This window comes from Alligator sinensis, unplaced genomic scaffold (assembly GCF_000455745.1).
Source record: "Alligator sinensis unplaced genomic scaffold, ASM45574v1 scaffold853_1, whole genome shotgun sequence".
NCBI lineage: Eukaryota > Metazoa > Chordata > Crocodylia > Alligatoridae > Alligator > Alligator sinensis.
In genome coordinates this window covers 360,467-378,386 of record NW_005842005.1, presented here as the reverse complement: position 1 = coordinate 378,386, position 17,920 = coordinate 360,467, and the positions used below count along the sequence as shown (strand labels likewise).

Here is a 17,920-nt window from a genome sequence, read left to right as displayed (position 1 = left end):
GATGATCAGGGTGAAGATTAATATATGTCTACCATTGGCATGGATCTTGTGAGGGAGCATCTTGAGAGTCCGAGTCCACTTCCATTTTGCACTTCTTTCCATTTATTACTACAGTTGCAATCATGGCAGACACTTGAGTTTCAACAACATCAACATTTTGAATCAAATATAGTTTTTGTACCTAATGTTCTGGGGAACACTCTAATCTGTGAGCGGTTTCGAAGTGAATACTTTTGCTGGAAGTGAATACTGGATTTATGCCACTCCCAGAAATGTCAACAGAGTCCCAATTTTCAGTCCTATTCAAAGATAAGTCATCTTTTTTTATCTGTCACATGTATGAATAAAACAAAGTTAACTCTCTTCCTCCAAGTCCTGCCTAAGGCTACTTGTCTTAGCCTAGTGAAATCCCCCATTTTTTCACTACAAGAAATAATGCAAATCCTTCTGATGTCTATTTGACAGTTTCTTTGGAAAGAATCACAAACATTGTATTTTTGTTGGATTCTTCCTTGCCTGCAAATTCCTTCAGAATTTTTTTAATCAAATTTTCTACTGTGCATGAAGCGTTCTTTAGAGTAGTGATTCTCAAGTAGGGTGCCGCAGTCTTTTCAAGGGTAATGCAGGATGTTAGCTTTGTTAGGTGTAAGCATGATTTACAAGATAAACCCAGAGATTTCAAATAAGAATCCAGTTTCAAAAACATTCTGACTTGTGAGTTTGCAACAGAAAAAATTCTCTATTATTTTCTGTAGTAAAAAAAAAAAGTAAAAAGAGATCACATTTTCCAAAGGATGCCTTGAGTCTAATGAGTGGTGACTTGAGACTAAAAGGATTGAGAACTACCGCTCTGGAGGATTGTGCTTCCTCTCCCCCCAGATTTTGGTACAAAGAAATGAAATGAAATTTCCTTGTTTAATTGCATTTTGGGAAGAGACAGGACAATGACACTGTAGCCTGACATGAAGGGCACAGACAAAAATTTAATTTGTCATACAATTAGCTCCTTGAAAGCGCTCCAAAGCTGTTCCTTAACAGAAGAGCATAGCTACAAAGCACTCTGATCATGGGACAAATTGACCCTCTTTGTATGAGGATTCAAATTAAGGTGCTCCAAAGTGGAGCACCTTTATTAATTTATGTCTGCTCCAGCACTGGCCTGCTGCAGCCCAGCCCAGCCCTTGGTGCCATCTCTGGATGGGAGGGAGAGAAGGCAGGGGAGGGAGGTCCATTCTGGGGTTTGCCCCAGCTGTGCTGGAGTTGGGGGGCATGGATTGAAGCTATGGTGGGGGAGGGCTCCAATCCACCTGTCCCCTGCTTCAGCATGACTGGGCAAACCCCAAAACAGACCTCCCTCCCCTGCCTTCTCCACCTCCCTTCCTGAGACAGCATGGGAGCTGGGAGATGGGGAGTGGAGCTAGGAGAAGGGGCTGCAGAAGTGAAGCCTCTCTCCCTGGATTGGCTCCAAATTGGAGCTCAGTCCCCCACCTTCCTGACCCAACAGCTAATGTCTTTTGGGTTGGGAGGACTCATGTTACTTTCTGTAAAGTGCCATGAGTTAGACATATGAGCTGCACTTTTGTCTGTGCCTGAAGAGATTCTTGAAAACAACCAGACCATCCCTTCCTGTATTCCCTCAGTGCACTCTATTGTATGGTATAATCTCTTGACTTTTTTTAGCTCTTATTATATATAACTCATTTAAAAATACAAGATGGTGATTGTGTATCATTTTAACCTTCTTAAATTGTCATATGCCTATCAAGCAAATCTCATATCTCTACTTAAAATATTATGGTATAAAAAGAATAGATGGTCTATAAACTCTGTTGCTAAGCTCAGAGAAAGTTTATGCTAAAGTCCTTTTCACTTTTTCACCCATACTTTTAGCTCTTGTATTGCGCCTTTACCCACAGTGACAAAATCACAGCATAGCAGAAACAGACTGAGTTAACTTCTTGTGTTGAGTTTGCAACAAACACATACAGTGTGATTCTGAATATGACTGATATGTCCCCTGCCCATACAGAAAATCACATTAATGTATTCTTGTTGCATTTATTCCTCTAAAATTAATTGAACCTAGATCTACTCTAGACATTTTGTGAAGTAGAGATGACTTTGCGAAGTAAAGAGATCAATATTGTTGACAGAGTTTGGAATGTCCCCCTGGGTGTCTATTATGTGGTTAGCTGTAGTTCATACAGAAACTCAGATACAAGAGGCTGTTTGTTAGGAGCAATTGTTGGAAAGGCTGTCACAGTTCTACCTTGCCCTTTTGGAAATAGCTGTGAGATCATTACCTTTCACCTAGGTGGTCCCCAGCAATGGACAGAATGACCTTGATTTAGATCCTCACCTGAAGGCAGGCAATTTCAACAGTACGACAACATTTCCTATGCACTCTACTGCAGTGTCAGCATTGGATACATGCCCATGCCTTAGCAAGAGAAGTGCATCTCTGACCTTCTAGCAGTGAGGAAATAGTGCTTGCCAGCTGTGTTCTGCTGACAATCTTACGAGTTGTTTTTGATATCTGGAAGTACAGAAGCAGTTCTGAACACAAAAACAGCCACTTCTACCTTTCCCCTAAATAACAAACCTAGGAAATCAAATCCTTCAATAACCAAATACTGTTGTTTTCCAATTTAGTAGTAATAATTTGCTTCATTAATGCAATGCTCCAGAATGTTTTACCAAATGTCATCCCACAGTGAGTTTTTTCAGCTGAGTAAAAGCCCTTTAAAATATGGTTTATTTCATAGACACACTGCCACAACAATAAGTATGGCAGTTCTGGGAAGGTATTCTGCAATGTGGGGAGGGTCACGTTGTGGGGGCTGCATTTGCAAAGTGGTGCATGTGGATTTGCATGCACAGAAGTCATGTTAGCACTAACACGCATCATATACATAACCCCCTGTGCAATACTTTGGGAATGTGTCTCTCAATGGAGAAGATATTTACTGCACTGAAGCTCATGTTGGGAAATATGAACAGCTGTGCTCCAAACTGAAAACATGCATCCGAAGTAAGACAAGCATACTGAAAATTATGTTCTGGCAGTTAACATTTTTATTTGTACACACTGCTATGCAAAGCTGAAAGGAAATATCACTCTTCTAGGATTAATATGTTTTGCACAGCTAATGGGAAGAATAACCTGTCAACAGAAGAGATTTTTGCTGATTATGAATGTTTTCTTTTGCTGCTGTTCCTGTAATGTTGATTTAAAATGAATACATTCAGTATAGGAAAGCTATTGTCATTTTGCTAATTATATTCTCCTAGCTGTATGGGCAATCCATTTATACCTTTGCATAGACAAATTAATGTATTTGTCTAAAACAACTCTTTCCACATATATGCGCACACACATGTACATAGAAAGAGATGGGAATCTTTTAATGTTTAAATTTGCAGGATGTTCTTGTGTCACCATGCCTACTGTGCATTAGAATTAAGCACATTAAAATGATTTCCATCCCTGTTAAAATGTCCATCAATCTATGTGGAATCTTTTCTTTTTACCTTTTTCATAACCATTGTATCTATTGGTAATGGATGGCCAAACCCAAATACATTTAAAAGGGTGAGAATTCAGTTAATTTGAAATATGGCTCACAGACCACATATCCATGCCTCCAGCTTACTTGGCCATAGTCTGTGGAATTGTTTCTTACCCTTCTGTCCTTCATTTCCAGTAAGGTAATGGCTGGCAGGTCAAAGATATACTGATCCACTGATCTCCATACACTCCAAGTAACTGAGGTTTTTATAGTGATATCTGCGGACTTTGTGGATCATAATATTAGTCTTCATATGAAGCTTTGCATCCTCATAAATAAATATTTAAAATATTCCCTGAGAGAAAGACAAGCAGCATTTCCTCATTTGCAGATGGGAAAAGGAGGCATAGACATTGGCTGCATTACCAGAAGAAATTGCTCACAGTAGAAAAATAGCCCAGGATCTGGACCGTACAGACATTCCTCCAGCCTCATGGCTTGAGAGTTTGATAGACAAACTCTCTAGCAGTTGGTACTAGAGGGTTTGTCCCTTGGCCACCCCCACCCTTAGGAGAGCCCATTAATTGACAGCTTGTCCTCTCTCTTACCTGAGAAGAGAGCAGTTGGCAGGTGGGGAGGATTCCAGCTGCAGGAAAATGCCCCTCATCCTGATAAACATCTGTTTGGCAGGAGGGTTATCCCCCCCATTAAGGGAAACCCTCTCCCCACCACCCACTCCCACCAGTTCTCCCCTGCAACAGAATAGCCTCCACTCCTTGCACTCCTCTGGACTGACCCGGAGGAGTAAAGGGAGAGGGTGGGATGAGCACTACGCCACCACAGAAAGGCTCTGGGAACTTTGCCACAGGGGTATGGCATCCTACCTTGCCCTGCACTGCTCCAGGCTGACACAGGAAGGGGAAGCAGACAGGAGGCAGTGTTCCCTGTGCTCAGCTCCCAGTGCCCAGGAGCTAAGCAGAGGGAGCAGCAGGGCAAAGCCCCTGCCTGCTTCTCACACTGGGAACTCTGGTGTAAGAATCAGGTGGGGAACAGCTGGGGCTTCCCTTCCATAGATACAAGGATGGGGAGCAGCTGCCTCCATGCTCTCTTCTGACTGAGGTGACTCCATCTCGGGAAGGCACCAGAGCCTTTTCCCTTGCTCCATTGCTTACAATCCCTGGAACGAGCTAAGCTGGAGAAAAATGTGCAGATATTCAGTCTCCTGGGAGAAACTCTCCTGGGAGGGATTTAACCCTGGTTGTTCCCATGTTATTCTTTTCCTGAAGTCACCAATTTTGTTCTGGGAGGAAAAGTGTGAATGTCTGCATAGTTTTGTTTTCTACCATGATTCTCCCAGTACAAGCTGAATGTCTGTCTGGTTCACTGGATGACCTATCCAAGACAGCACAGCAAATAAGTAGTCTGGATTGGAGTGCAGAATTTTCTGGGTCCCAAACTTAGGCTCTCACCAGTAGTCCTGCTACCTCATTATGCTCAGTGTATCCTTGTATTTCTACCTGAGTATTAATTCTTTGTTACTTCCCTTTCAGAGCAAAAAATGAGCAGCTATAATTACATTTTAAAGCAAGGTTTACTGAATGGCATGATTTGTTTACAAAAAGATCTATATGACATGTTAGCCTGTAATAGTACAGGACTGGTCTTAATAGCCTAGGTTCTGTTACTATGTATGGTTCCCCTAGGAAGGGACAGAGGACTGTGGAAAAAATATTTTAGATGGGGTTAATTGGAAAATATGTTTTGGTTTTTCTTTTGAATATTTTGAGGTGAAACCCAGTCACAGTAGAGCATCCTGGGATCTGTACTTGGGTGCCTCATCCTTATCTTCTCCTTTATAGATCAGGTTCAGCTCATTGCTCAAACATCTCCTATGGTGTATCTCATTTTTCCCTTTTGTGGAGAGGAGGTGTCGCATGCACCAGGGTAGTAGGATAGCACTGGTTTACCATGAAAGGTGTCAGAGACCCTACCACAATAAAAATAATAGGAATATAAGACATGGAAACTGCCAGCTCTCGTGAGGCACCGCTGTAGCATTTCAGAACAGAAAAATTTGTCACTTTTCAAGCATTTTGATTCTTAATGAAAAATCAAAAGCAGGAGAAAGCAAGAAACTTTTGTTTAATTGAAAACCCAATTTTCCCTTGAAAAACCATTTCAGTGGAAAATTTGCTACCAACCCTTACCTATTAGCCTTTCCTCTGTAGAGACCTGCTTTTAAATCTCAGTATTTCACAAGTGAAAATTAGTTTGGTCTCATCTTGGTCTGCAGTGGTCAGTGAAATAGGAAAATAGGAGAGGGCCAGGACTGGCATCCTAGACAACATCCTGGCATGTTGTAAACTAGAAACCTCCTAAGAATGTTGGGAAAATATTACCGTGTTTGCCTACAGCATGTCTGAATATGTCCACTGCTGAGTATTAATTTCAGGAGCATCATAGTCATTCTACTTACAGGCAAGGCTGCTAATATCACTTCTTAGTAAGGATACCTGGCCCATCCCTTTAGATTTTTTTTTAATCTGTTTATAATGTTGCCATAATTTAACCACTTGTTTGGAAATCTCCCACTGGATATCTGCCTCAGGCCAAACCTAAGGCAGAAGAGCCAAATGGTTTATCTGTTTCTGCTGTGTGAGAATGCATAGTTTTACAATGTTAAAGAAAAAAACCTGGTGACCTATGGCAGATCAGCACTTGAGGACCTTCACAGTTAAAACCATAAGCTGCTATAGTTTATGCTAAAGAACCTTCCATCTGCAGTAGTTCGTATCCTCCCTGGTCAGGATAGAGGGGTATCATATACATATTCACCATTGGACTTGGAAAAAAAATCTCAGCTCACACATACTTGAGAATGGTTTTACCCAAGGAGGTGGAAACTAGGTCTAGGAACCAGTGGGAGTTGTGAAAAAAGCAGGTGGCAGAGAGAACAGATGGAGGTCAGGAAAAAGTGGGTAGGAGAATTCAGAGGAGGAAGGAGACTTTCTGGTCAAAGGAAGTGGAACTGGACTGAGAAACCTGAGTGGAGACTGGGACTAGGTAGGCAAGAAGAATGGGATTGGAATGAAGGGACAACACTGGGATAGGAGACTGGAGGGTTCAGAACAAAAATGATTAATTAAGCATGGGGAAAAGGAGCTAAACAATTTGTCTGCTAGAGGACATTCCACTCCAAAGCCTGGAATATAACCCCAAACTCTTAAAGCTCATCATCTGCTGCTGTCAACAAATCAATATGAAACCCATAAAGTGCTGGTCTAGATCAAGGGTGGAGACTTGATCAATGAGGTAGACATCAACAGAATGCCAGATGCAACAATTGTTTAAACTAACAAGTTAGGGAAGGCTCCCTTATATGCAGGCATTATTATACAATTAACGACAGTTTTTCGCACTGAATTTCTGTCTTGTTTGTGCATGGGATTGACCAATTTGGGGATGGGATTAGGGTTGTGAAGTGAATAATAGGATCTATAGGACCCCTACCTACTTGCTGGAGACAGTGGACGATGTTTAGAGAATGTGACAGGGTGTTGTAAAGCCTCGTAGTTAAAGAGGCTTAGTTAAAGAGGCGTAGTTAAAGAGCTGGGATGTTGCCATGACAAACTAGATTCCGTTTTTGCTTCTGTCACCAACTTCTTGTGCGACACCCATCAAGTCATTTAAACTAAGCTTTTTACAGATGGCCATTTATTCTGTGTTCCTTGTGCCCTTATGTCTGATGGAAGAGCAGTTAAGATATTTCACTACAAATCCAGATGTTTGAGTTTGGCCCTCCATGTTAACCTGGCTATGAATGGGTACCTGTTCATTTGGGTTGGGGAATCACACACAAGATGTAATGCTTAGCCACATGATGGTGACCACATCTCTCCTTCGTGTGCTGCTGATGCCAATTTGACAAGCTAGTTAGGCTGAAGTAGATCTGAGCTATTTAACTGTAAGTACTCTGAAAAATATAGGTTGTGGATCTCCCAAATTAGATATACTAAACTAGTAGGTACCTTTGACTTAATCACTCTGTGCCTCAGGTCACTATCTTTAAAATGGATATCATGCCACCCCCTCTTCTCACAAGGATGTTGTGAAAATAAATTCATGTTTGTGAAGTATAAGATACTATAGTGAAGGCTCAGGCAGTGTGCAATAAATGAGCCATGGGGCTATGCTTTGAACAATAACGAGAAAAAATATGGAAGTAGCTGTTCATGTCAGTCTGGGCAAACAGGGGTCCACTAGAAAAATAGTATGTGGTCATGTAATTAAAGACTATATTATAATGCATACACAGAAGGTGGCCCAATTAAAGTTGCATAGGCGTGCTTAGTACTAATGTCTCCAAACTTCATATGCTTGATTTTAGAAACGGAATGTTCTTCTACTGTAAGTTGTGTGTTTGTGTGCACTTACACACCTGCATGTTTATATAAAAGATTAAATCATTCCCTTTGTTGTCTTTCGTTGCCATGCTGCCAATTGGGTATAAAAATTGAGGAAAGTGTTTAGCTGAACAAAAGATTTCACAATTTAATCTCATAGTTTGACGGAACAGCAAATTTCAAGCTACCCTGGCATTGAAGGCCGTGCATCTCTAGGAATAACTACACTTTATTTGCTTAATTGTTTTGAAAAGGTTGGTATTGTTTTTATTGTGTAATCTCTTCAGGCATTGTTCTTAATCAGCCTGTTACATTGTTCCTAGTGGTGTTTCTACATGAATTCTTCATAGCCTATTGCTAATGATGTGGTTAAAATATCTCTGTACAGTTAATGAGGACTGCATTCATGAGACACTTATGACTTGAGCACGAACAGTATGAGACTCAGGCCCTCATTTTAGATGATAATTGTATTTCATTAACAATGAGATTTTGTCTCAGACCAGATGATTTTTGTTTCCAAAAATAATTTTGAAAGAGGGGTATTAACTTCTTGTATGATTTTTGAGTAATTTAGAATATTATCTTAGAATAATAAATATAAAATAAGAAGACTATGGGGACATTGGTAAAAGTGGATGGGAAAGAGGAAAGGAGATCATTAACCTAGATATTGGTCTACTCATATAAATAAAATTACTCAAAGCTTTTAAACGTAGACTCTGTCTCAACTTCCTTTGAACTATTCATGTGACCAAAGCAATATACATGCTGTAGGATTCAGATTGTGATTTGGACCATAGGCCTATGTGATTAAGAATTCCTCTTTTGCCCATGGATCTTCAACCTGAAGAGATAGATAAAGGAGACAGGCAGAGGTGGCTCCCAACCTTCAATGGCCAGCATACACCTACTCAACCCAGCTTGTGCATTGTTTGTTGTGGTTGTGGGCTTGGTCCCACTCCACAATTCAAAAGTAAGAAGGAAGTAGTAAGAAGGGGAGGTTTATGATGAGGAGGTGTGTCTGAGTTGTGATTCCTCCTTGGACTGTTGATCAGGGCTGTGGTTTAAACAGTCCCCCTTGCTCAGGGATGTACCTAAATATACAATCTAGTTGCAAAAACTTGAAGATGCAGGTTTATAATGCTTAGTGGTTGAATTTTGATACCCCCTTACTTACATTACATGGTACTTTGATACCAAGGCTGCACAGGAAGTAAGGTGATGCTCAGAATTACTAGGGTATCATCAGTATTTTGATCTAAATGACAACTTTAGGGATAGAATGCCCCAAATGCAGTCATCTTTCTTTATCCCACATTTGTCAACCACTCTTATTTTTCTTTTACACCTGAGTAAAAGGCTGTAAGACTAATACAGAATAGTGGATACAAGATCCTTATAAACTGCTTCAAATACTGTGCAATATATGTGTATTTTTCCCAAACCTGTGGATCCTTCACAAGAAAACAACCTCACAATAACTAAGATTGTAGAAGATAAAGAAAAATTACTATTAAAAAAGTGACTTCAGTTGTACTGGAACCAGTGAAGGCTATTTTAAAATAACTTTTAAAAAGACAGAAAATAATCTGCAGATGTCCTTTTAATTAAGAGATTATTTTAGTTTTTACTCTGGATTTGTTCTACATCTATTCATTATTATTTTTAACACACTAGAGTAGTACATTTTTTAAATCTCCAAGATACAGAAGAACTCTTTTTGAAATATCTAGAATGGTAATGAAAATAGATGGCTAACTCTGAAGTTATATCGACTCTTTTATCACTATTTTATGCTGGTTTTATCAGCTTTTATAAAGATATGCTTTCCACTTTGGAAACTATTTGGAAATGATTTTACAATGAATTACATATATTATAGCCTAAAATTATTGTTTTATCTCACAGGAAGTGTGAAATACCAGTGCTTTACAGTCTTTCTTCAGGACTTGCATTGGGATGGAATCTGATAATCTTGGATTAAAATTTAAATCAGCAAAGCTATTCCTGTGCTTTACAATTTTGATATACAGCAGTACTATTTTGAGGTCCATATCTCAATTTTCTGGCACACATTTCACTTTATAGGTTATTAAGGATTTGTGGAATCCTGTATTCCTGTAACATGCTGTTCATGTGAGTTAGAATTAGAAATATATTAAAGTGCACATACTCAGAGAGGTTCAGATAGTTACAAATATATGCTAGCAAGTCCTAACCTGCTTTAAAAAATATATCAACCCTTCTTTAGATTGTAGAGTTGAAATGGTTTCGTCCTAACATGCCTGAAAATTACCTTCTCACATACTATTGTGACACCAGTTCTCTTTTTAAGGCTCTTATCAACATAAATTTACTTTTATTTGCTCTTTTAGGCACCAGCTGAACAAAGCACTTAAGTATATGGTTAAATCCAACTTTACATAGCCAAGGCCTGATCTAAAGCCCATTGAATCTAATGAAAAGGAACCCAGTGACTTTCATGGGCTTTGGATCAAACCCAAAGCTTTTAAATATGTGCTTGATTTTGTATTTCACTGCACCTGTCTCTTAATTCCTACAGATAGCAAATACATAGCCCAGTGCTTGTCATTTACATCACTTTTATATGCTGATGTAAATTACACTGGGGTTCAGGAATGGGCAGACGAGAAGATATACCAAGATAGTTCACACTCTAGGCAGCTATTACTGCTTCTTCTCTGTCTAGTAGCCTGTTTGCCTTTAACAAACAGCTTCCCTGAGACCGCAAGAGGAATGCAAACAATTGAAACTTACATTGGTAGTGCTTTATCCCCGATTCTTTCAGGTATAATTATCCACTGGATTAGGCAAAGTGTATCTGGTTAGGAGTTTGCATCTTCCGTCCACAACTTTACACCAGAGTAATGCTGGTAACATAAGTGTAAATGCTCTGATGAAAATAGAGGGCTGGATTTTCAGCTAAGGTAAGCAACATTGGCGTAGGCCTGACCACTCTCACCAGCTAAGAAGCTGCCCATGCTCTTGTTTGATCTTTGTTTATAACTTATTCCTATCCCAAACTCTATTATTTTGGTTGACTTTCTACTGGATTTATCATCTTCCATAATCTTGCTATAATAAATGAGGCAAACCTACTGTTTCATGAATGTGGTCCTACCTTTGCTTTAAAATGTAAGAAAATTACATATGAGAATATACACTACAGATAGAGTTAATGCATAATTCCCCATCTCAGGACACTGGATTGTTCATTCTTTCCCTTTATATTTTAATCTATCTGATAATTACTGCCCTTCCATTTTAGTAGCTTAGATTCCCCCATGCTATTCACCTGCATCCTTTGTAAAAAACATGAATTTTTCTTTCAACGTGATTTTGAATGTGTTTGGCTTTCCTGTATTTTAGTTTTTGGGACAGCCACCCAGAGAAAGGGATGCATTATAAACATTTGTATCAGTTAATAGAAAGAAAATGTAGAGGTCAACCCATATAGGCTACTGTCCTGATTCTCTTTATCTTGGTTTAATCATTTACACCAGAAAAAAATGCATGCAGAGGAAGTTTAAATTTCTGCTGTTCTGTCTTGGTAGTTTTTTAACTTATCTAATCACTGGATCAGTACTAAGACATGCTTATTATTATTATTTGTTTCATTCCTTTCTTAGGCCTTTATTTTTACATTGTCTACTTTGATTATAAGACCCTCTGGCCAGGATCTTTTCTTTGTCTCTTTTTGTAAAGTGCCTGGCATATTGTTATATGCAAATAGTAAACAGCAATAAAACTACATTTAGCAGAAACAGTAACAAGTAATAAAAAGAAATTTCTTAGATATGCAAATAGCTGTCAGACAAGATATAAGCTGAGGTTGCCTTGTTTAAACTGCCTGTTTGATATCTCTGGAAATTACCCCACATCATATATATCTACGAAATGCCCAGTGGCCATGGTAACAGGTTGAAGTTTGTTCTTTTATGAAAATGTAGGAAGCACTTACTATGTCTTACTATCTTTAAGCTTGAATTATGTTAGGTGTACCGTTTTTCTTTCTTGAAAGTCATTACAGAGAGTAAAAATTAAGCTGAAGTGATTTTTAACAGAGACCTCTATGGTACTACACATTTTCCATGCTCAAACCTTGAAATGTTCCTTTTACTGACATCCTTGTTTTTCCTCTCTGTAAAATGATTTATAACCCATTCTGGTTGCTCTCTTCTTCAATGCCAGGATCTCTTATTTTAGAAATCAATCTGTTGGATGGAACAGTATCAAATCATTTTCTGAAATCCAGAAAAAATATGTCTACTCTTGCACCTTTTTTCTACCAGCATGGGGATTTCAACCACCTTTGTCACTCATGACCTTCCCTTGGAGATCCTATTTGAGCCAGCTCCTGCAGTACTCATATTTCAAATATCTTCTCACTTGGGGGGTTGCTGAGGGCAATTACTTTTTGCTCTGAAACCTCATACAAGGAAAAACCTCAAAGGTTCCATTTACAGAATTTTCCTCAAACCTCAGAGATGCCTCAAACCATGAGGGGTACTCTGTCTTCTACACTGAGACCCTACCTTCCACAAAGGATCTGGAGTCCCTACCTTCTCTCTAGTCCCCAAGCAGCTTACTGATAGCTACACAACCTGATCCTCTCTTGCTGCAGCTGCCCCTTGAGTCTCCTCATAAAGGACAGTGAATTATATTGAATGCAGAGGAGGGATCACATAAGAATAAATACAGCCTCAGACTGCAGGATTACAGTATCCTTATCAGAGGGCACAGACAAGAGTGCAGCTCCCCACTGTAACTCATAATGCTTTGCAAGAAGCATTGTGGGTTGCAACAATGCCCCGGACCAAACACAAGTTCACTGTTGGGTCCAGAGGGGAGGGCTGATTGGGAATCCAGCTGCTGGCTATGAGCCTGCAGCTGGTTTCGCCTACCAATGGCCCCTCCTTTCTCCCAGTCAGGGAGGCAGCTCATTCTAGGGGTTCCCCAGCTAGTGCTGAAGGCTGGGGTGGGTGGGTGGATTGGAGTCTCCAGATCTCAGAGGGGCTCCAATACACCCGCCCTGCCCTCCATTGCCAGCTGAAAAAACCTCCAAACCAAACTCCCTCTGCTCCCTTTCCCTTCCTCCCATTCTGAAAACAGCTCCAAGGCTGGGAGGCAGGCAGACAGAAGTTATTAAAGATGCTGTGCTTTGATGCCACAAGGGTTCAGATTTTTACAGAATCAAGCCTTTTTAAAGCTCTTTTAAGCCATGCACTTCTGTTTGGTCACAGTTGTAGAGTGCTTTCGGGCTAGGGAGAGACATTACACATAAAACAGTTTAAGTGATCAGAAACTGGTTTAAACCTATAACAGAACAGATGTTCAGTGCAGATAAACCAGTCTGAAAATGGCTGAAACCAGTTTGAGATAAATGTAGTATTAGACTTAACAGATTTGGGTCAAACCGGTTTATACAATGTCTGTCCCAGACCCCTTGCTGGTTTAAGTTAAAGCAGACACCCCTAGCATCCTGGCATGATCTTTGGGGTGGGCAGGGCTGTCTGCTCCGCAGTAGAGCTGGCCCCTCCCCTCTGCTCCCTGGCTGGAGCTCAGCACAGACTGCAGGTGTCCCTGCTCCCCCCTCTCCCCCTCCTCATCCCCTTTGCCTTACAGACACCTCAGCATTAGCTAGCAGACCACATGCTAGCTACAGTCCGTGTTGTGGCAGATGGGACAAAGGGAGAATCAGCAGGTAGCTAGTAATTTCCCCCTGTTGTTCTCTTAATGAGGTGATAAACACTGAGTTAGGGGTGATAAATACTGTTATCAATTCCCTGCTGGGCTGGTCAGGAGCAGGGTAACACCTCCCTAATCAAAGCGTCCTGCCAGAGCCTGGCCATGCTCCCCTCAGCTTACCACTGCACAAGAGAAGGGAGGGCTGCTCTAGTGCCCCCCCCACCCCGGCTTCTAGCCTGAGCCACTGCAGGCATGTGCCTGCATGTATGGGATGTCTGTGCAGTTACAAAGTGATTTAGTCTAGCCAGGTTAGATTAACCTGCAAAGATTGAACCAATTTAGGCTTGGGCTTTCTTAATGTCTGCCCCTAGCCTCAGAGGCCAGATTGGGTGAAAGTTGTCACTTCTGTCTGTGCCTACATTAAGGGTATAAGAATCTGGCACTCAGTGGATGCATCTGATGCTATGTTGCTGTAGCAATGCACTATGGTGACAGCATCCACAGGTATCATGTGACCAGCAGCTACTTCGCCATAGGAGCACACTCCCACATTATAGCACACAGCTACAGTGAAGTAGCTGCTAAAAATAACCGTACACTGTGCATACAGCACAGTACAGGCGGTTACCGTGCTGTGCCTCAGTACTTCCAAAACAATGTGTCTGTAGGGCAACGTATAGATGAGCCCAGTGACCAACAGGCATTGGGCTATACTTCATTTGCTATGAGTTCACTAAAAGACTAGATAAATTTGTTTCTTTAAAAAAATCACTCCAAACCAAATAGAGTACACATCATTTCTGAAAAGCCACCATTTAGATGCCTACAGTATATTTAGCCGCGTAAGTTTAGACTCCTCAGTTTAAAAGTGTTGGCCTACTTGTGCCCACATTTAGCCTGGCCTGCTCTTTTCCTCACTTTATGCAGGAAGAAGGAAATCTGTGTGGAACATTTCTGTGCACTGAGCTTGGGACAATGACCTTTCCTTCTGGATTTTCTCATTTTTTAAATTTTATAAACTGTACACATGATTAAAATATGATAATCTAATTTTTCTAGTGTTCTAGTTTCCTCTGGACTTTTTAAGTGTACCTTGGAAAATTGCCTGAATTTTTAAAGTGGTTCTTTTATACAAGCTATCCCTGACCTAAGAAAATCTGAAGTTGTTCTTCCTTTCTTCTATGCTCACTATTGGGAAGAAGAAGAATATTCACCAGTTAGCATCATGAATGGCTGTGAACAGTAAAACTGTAATCCAAAAGCAATTCTTCCCCCAACCAACTCCCAGCCCCTCACTCATCACTCTTTTATCAGGAACTCATACATTATTTTCATTTTCCTTGATTACACCTGTCTACTATGGTGAAGAATTTCAGGGCCTATTTCTTCTCATTCATACCACTGTAATTCTGTTGACAGAAATAGAAGTACTTCAGGGTGTATTCTAGTGCAAGTGAAGAATCAGCCTCTCCATACCTTTTTCTGTACTAAAATAAAAAAAAAACATGGGTGATAGCAGGCCCATACAGTGCTTTTATTTATTTTTAATTTTCATTAAAGCTAAGTCCTGATCACCTTGCTCATGCTTCAATCCTACTGAAATCAATAAGTTAATAAGGAGAACAGTGGCCTGCAGGTAATTTTTTTAACAAAATTTCAGCGTGTTCAATAGCGTTTTATATTCATATGCTGTTGTATTTCATACCCAGAAGAACACAGGGACAGAGAAAAAAAATACCTTTTGGCTCTTACAACACAGTAAAAATAAACTAAGTGTTAACAATGACTAACTGCCCCACTGGCAGATCAGGGCAGGGGGCTGGAACCTCTTTCCAAGTCCCCTGCCCCTGATCAGGGAGCCAGGACTGGGAGCTCACTGCTGCTGGGGCAGCGGGACATTGTCCATGCCCCAGTAGCAGGCAGCCCCCCTGGGGCCAAGAGACAGATGTCTTCCGGCAGGTATGGAGCTACCAGCTCCTGGGCTGGCACCCAGGGGAAGCCTCGAGCTCCCCCTGGTGGTGGCAGTGGCCCATTGCAGGGTTGCAGAAAACTTGGTGCAAAGAGCAGCAAATCTGCTGCCTAATCCTTGAATGTGTAGACATCTGCCCAAAGGCGCTTACTCCAGAGTATTTGACACCAGAATAAATTTAGGCTGGATCAAATGTATAGACATGCCTAGTAAGTCCCTGTCCTCAGTTTGTTCATGTGCACCATGCCTCAGTACAATATTTTCATATGCATAGGCTGAAATTTAGGCATCCAAATTCACTTTTAGTCTTCTAGGTATTTGAATAAGTGATGTGATACTCAGAGATGTGGAGACACTACAGCTCTCTGTTTTCAACTGAATTCTTCTACAACAATTCAAATCTATTTAATTTTGCAGTGCAGATATAGCAAATATGAAGCATAACATGCTGTCTATGGGTCATAGAGTCCACGTTCTGTTATCGTTTTGTTACTTGCCATGCTACTCAGTAGTAATCTTATGGAGCACATGGCATTTGGACTTGAGTAAGGCTATCAGAGCATCATCTTGCAAAGAAACAGGACTTGCTGACTTATCCCAACTTAAATTTTCTTTTTTGTCTGCAATATTTCAATAATCTATTGCAATTCTAAAATTAAGATAATTATCCATCTTTCCTAAGTTTATGATATTTACATTCCCTCTATAACCCTTTAGTTTCCAGTTTGTTACAACTTGTCAGTGGCAGCAGCAATCCCTTGATGATCTCTACCACAGGTCACTGGTGGGTCTTGAGGAGACTTAAGAGTCCAATCCTTGAGCCACAGACCCATCCACTGAAGTTGTAGGTCTTTCCTCAGGGGAGGAGAGGCTGTAGACTAGGAATTCTCTCCTTTTCTTTCTTCCATGCTCTCTTTGTTTTGTGTACAAAACTTTTTCCCTGCCATTTGGTTGAAGTTACAGTACTATTGGAGTCAGTCAACAGCCAGCTTCTCCCAGTTCTTGAGGTCATCATCCATTTTCTTGAGGTATGCCTTCAATGTGTTCTTGTAGCATTTCCTGTAGCCACCATGAGATCTCAGACTGTTACTAAGCTGGGAGTAGAGCACTTGTTTTGGGAGTCAAGAGGTTGGGCATTTGCACACAATGTCCAGTCCACCAAAGCTGATGCTTGAGGATCACTGACTCAATGCTGGTAACATTGGCTTGAGCTAGGATGCTGGTATTTTTTAGGTGATTTTTCCCATTTGATGTGCAGGATTTTCCAGAAGCATCATTGGTGATGCCTCTCCAGGCTCTTGAGAAGACAATGATAGGTCACTCATGCTTCACATCTGTACAGAAGAGTGGGGATGATGACTGCATTGTAGACCCCAATTTTTGTGTCTTTCTGAATATTGCAATAAATAAAGACACACCAAAGCAATTTTCCAAAGGAGGCACTTGTGTACCAGATCCTGTGCTAGATCTCCTCATCAATATTCACTCTGAGAGAGGTAGCTACTGAGGTTGGGGAAGTGCTTTACTACATCCAGGGTCTTTCCCTTGATGGTAAATTAGGGAGTGGGGTCACATCCATGGCCTAGGGCAAGCTGATAGAGCACCTCAGTCTTCTCAATGCAGAGAGAGAGGCCCAATATTTGATAAGCTTCTCCAAAAAAGATCCAATGCAGTTTGGAGGTTTTCCTCAGTGTGCACAAGGATGATACAGATGTTGCCGTACTGAAGTTCAAGAATGGTTGTTTTGAGTACTTGGTTTTTGAGCAAAAAGCCCCAGATTGAATAGCCCTTCATCTGTTTGATATTCTGTGTCAGTACCAGGGAGGAAGATGGTCCTTAATGAGAACCAAGTTAACTGTCAACAAAATGGAGAATAGTGTTGGGGTGATGACACATCTGTGCTTGACCCCAATTCAGAGAAAAAATGTATCTGTCTCTGATCCACTACATAAGACAGTTGCAGTCATCTGGTCATGAAGAAGCCTCAGGACCTTGATGTACTTTTCAGGACATCAAAATTTGGCTAGTACTTTCACAAGGCGTTGTGATTGATGGAATCAAAGGCCTTAGTGAGGTCAGTGAAGGCCATATACAGATCCTGATGTTCCCAAAACTTTTCTTGGACTTGGCAAGCAACAAAGATCACATCAGTTGTCCCACAGGATGGTCTGAAACCACACTGAGAATCTAACAGGACTTCCTCACCAAGATGTAGAAGATGGTTCACAGTACCATAGCAAGAAGGTTTGGTGCCCAGAGCAAGCCTACAGCACCCCACGCACAGATCCACCCCCCCATGCTTGCCCAGGGGTGCACTCAGCGGCAGG

At 40.9% G+C, this 17,920-nt stretch overlaps 1 protein-coding gene across 3 annotated transcripts in view; it reads left to right on the top strand.

Annotated features, from left to right (window-relative positions):
* Window positions 1-17,920, top strand: part of ST6GALNAC3 (ST6 N-acetylgalactosaminide alpha-2,6-sialyltransferase 3) — a 368,411-nt gene that overhangs the window by 209,383 nt on the left and 141,108 nt on the right. The gene's annotated exons all lie outside the window — the stretch shown is intronic.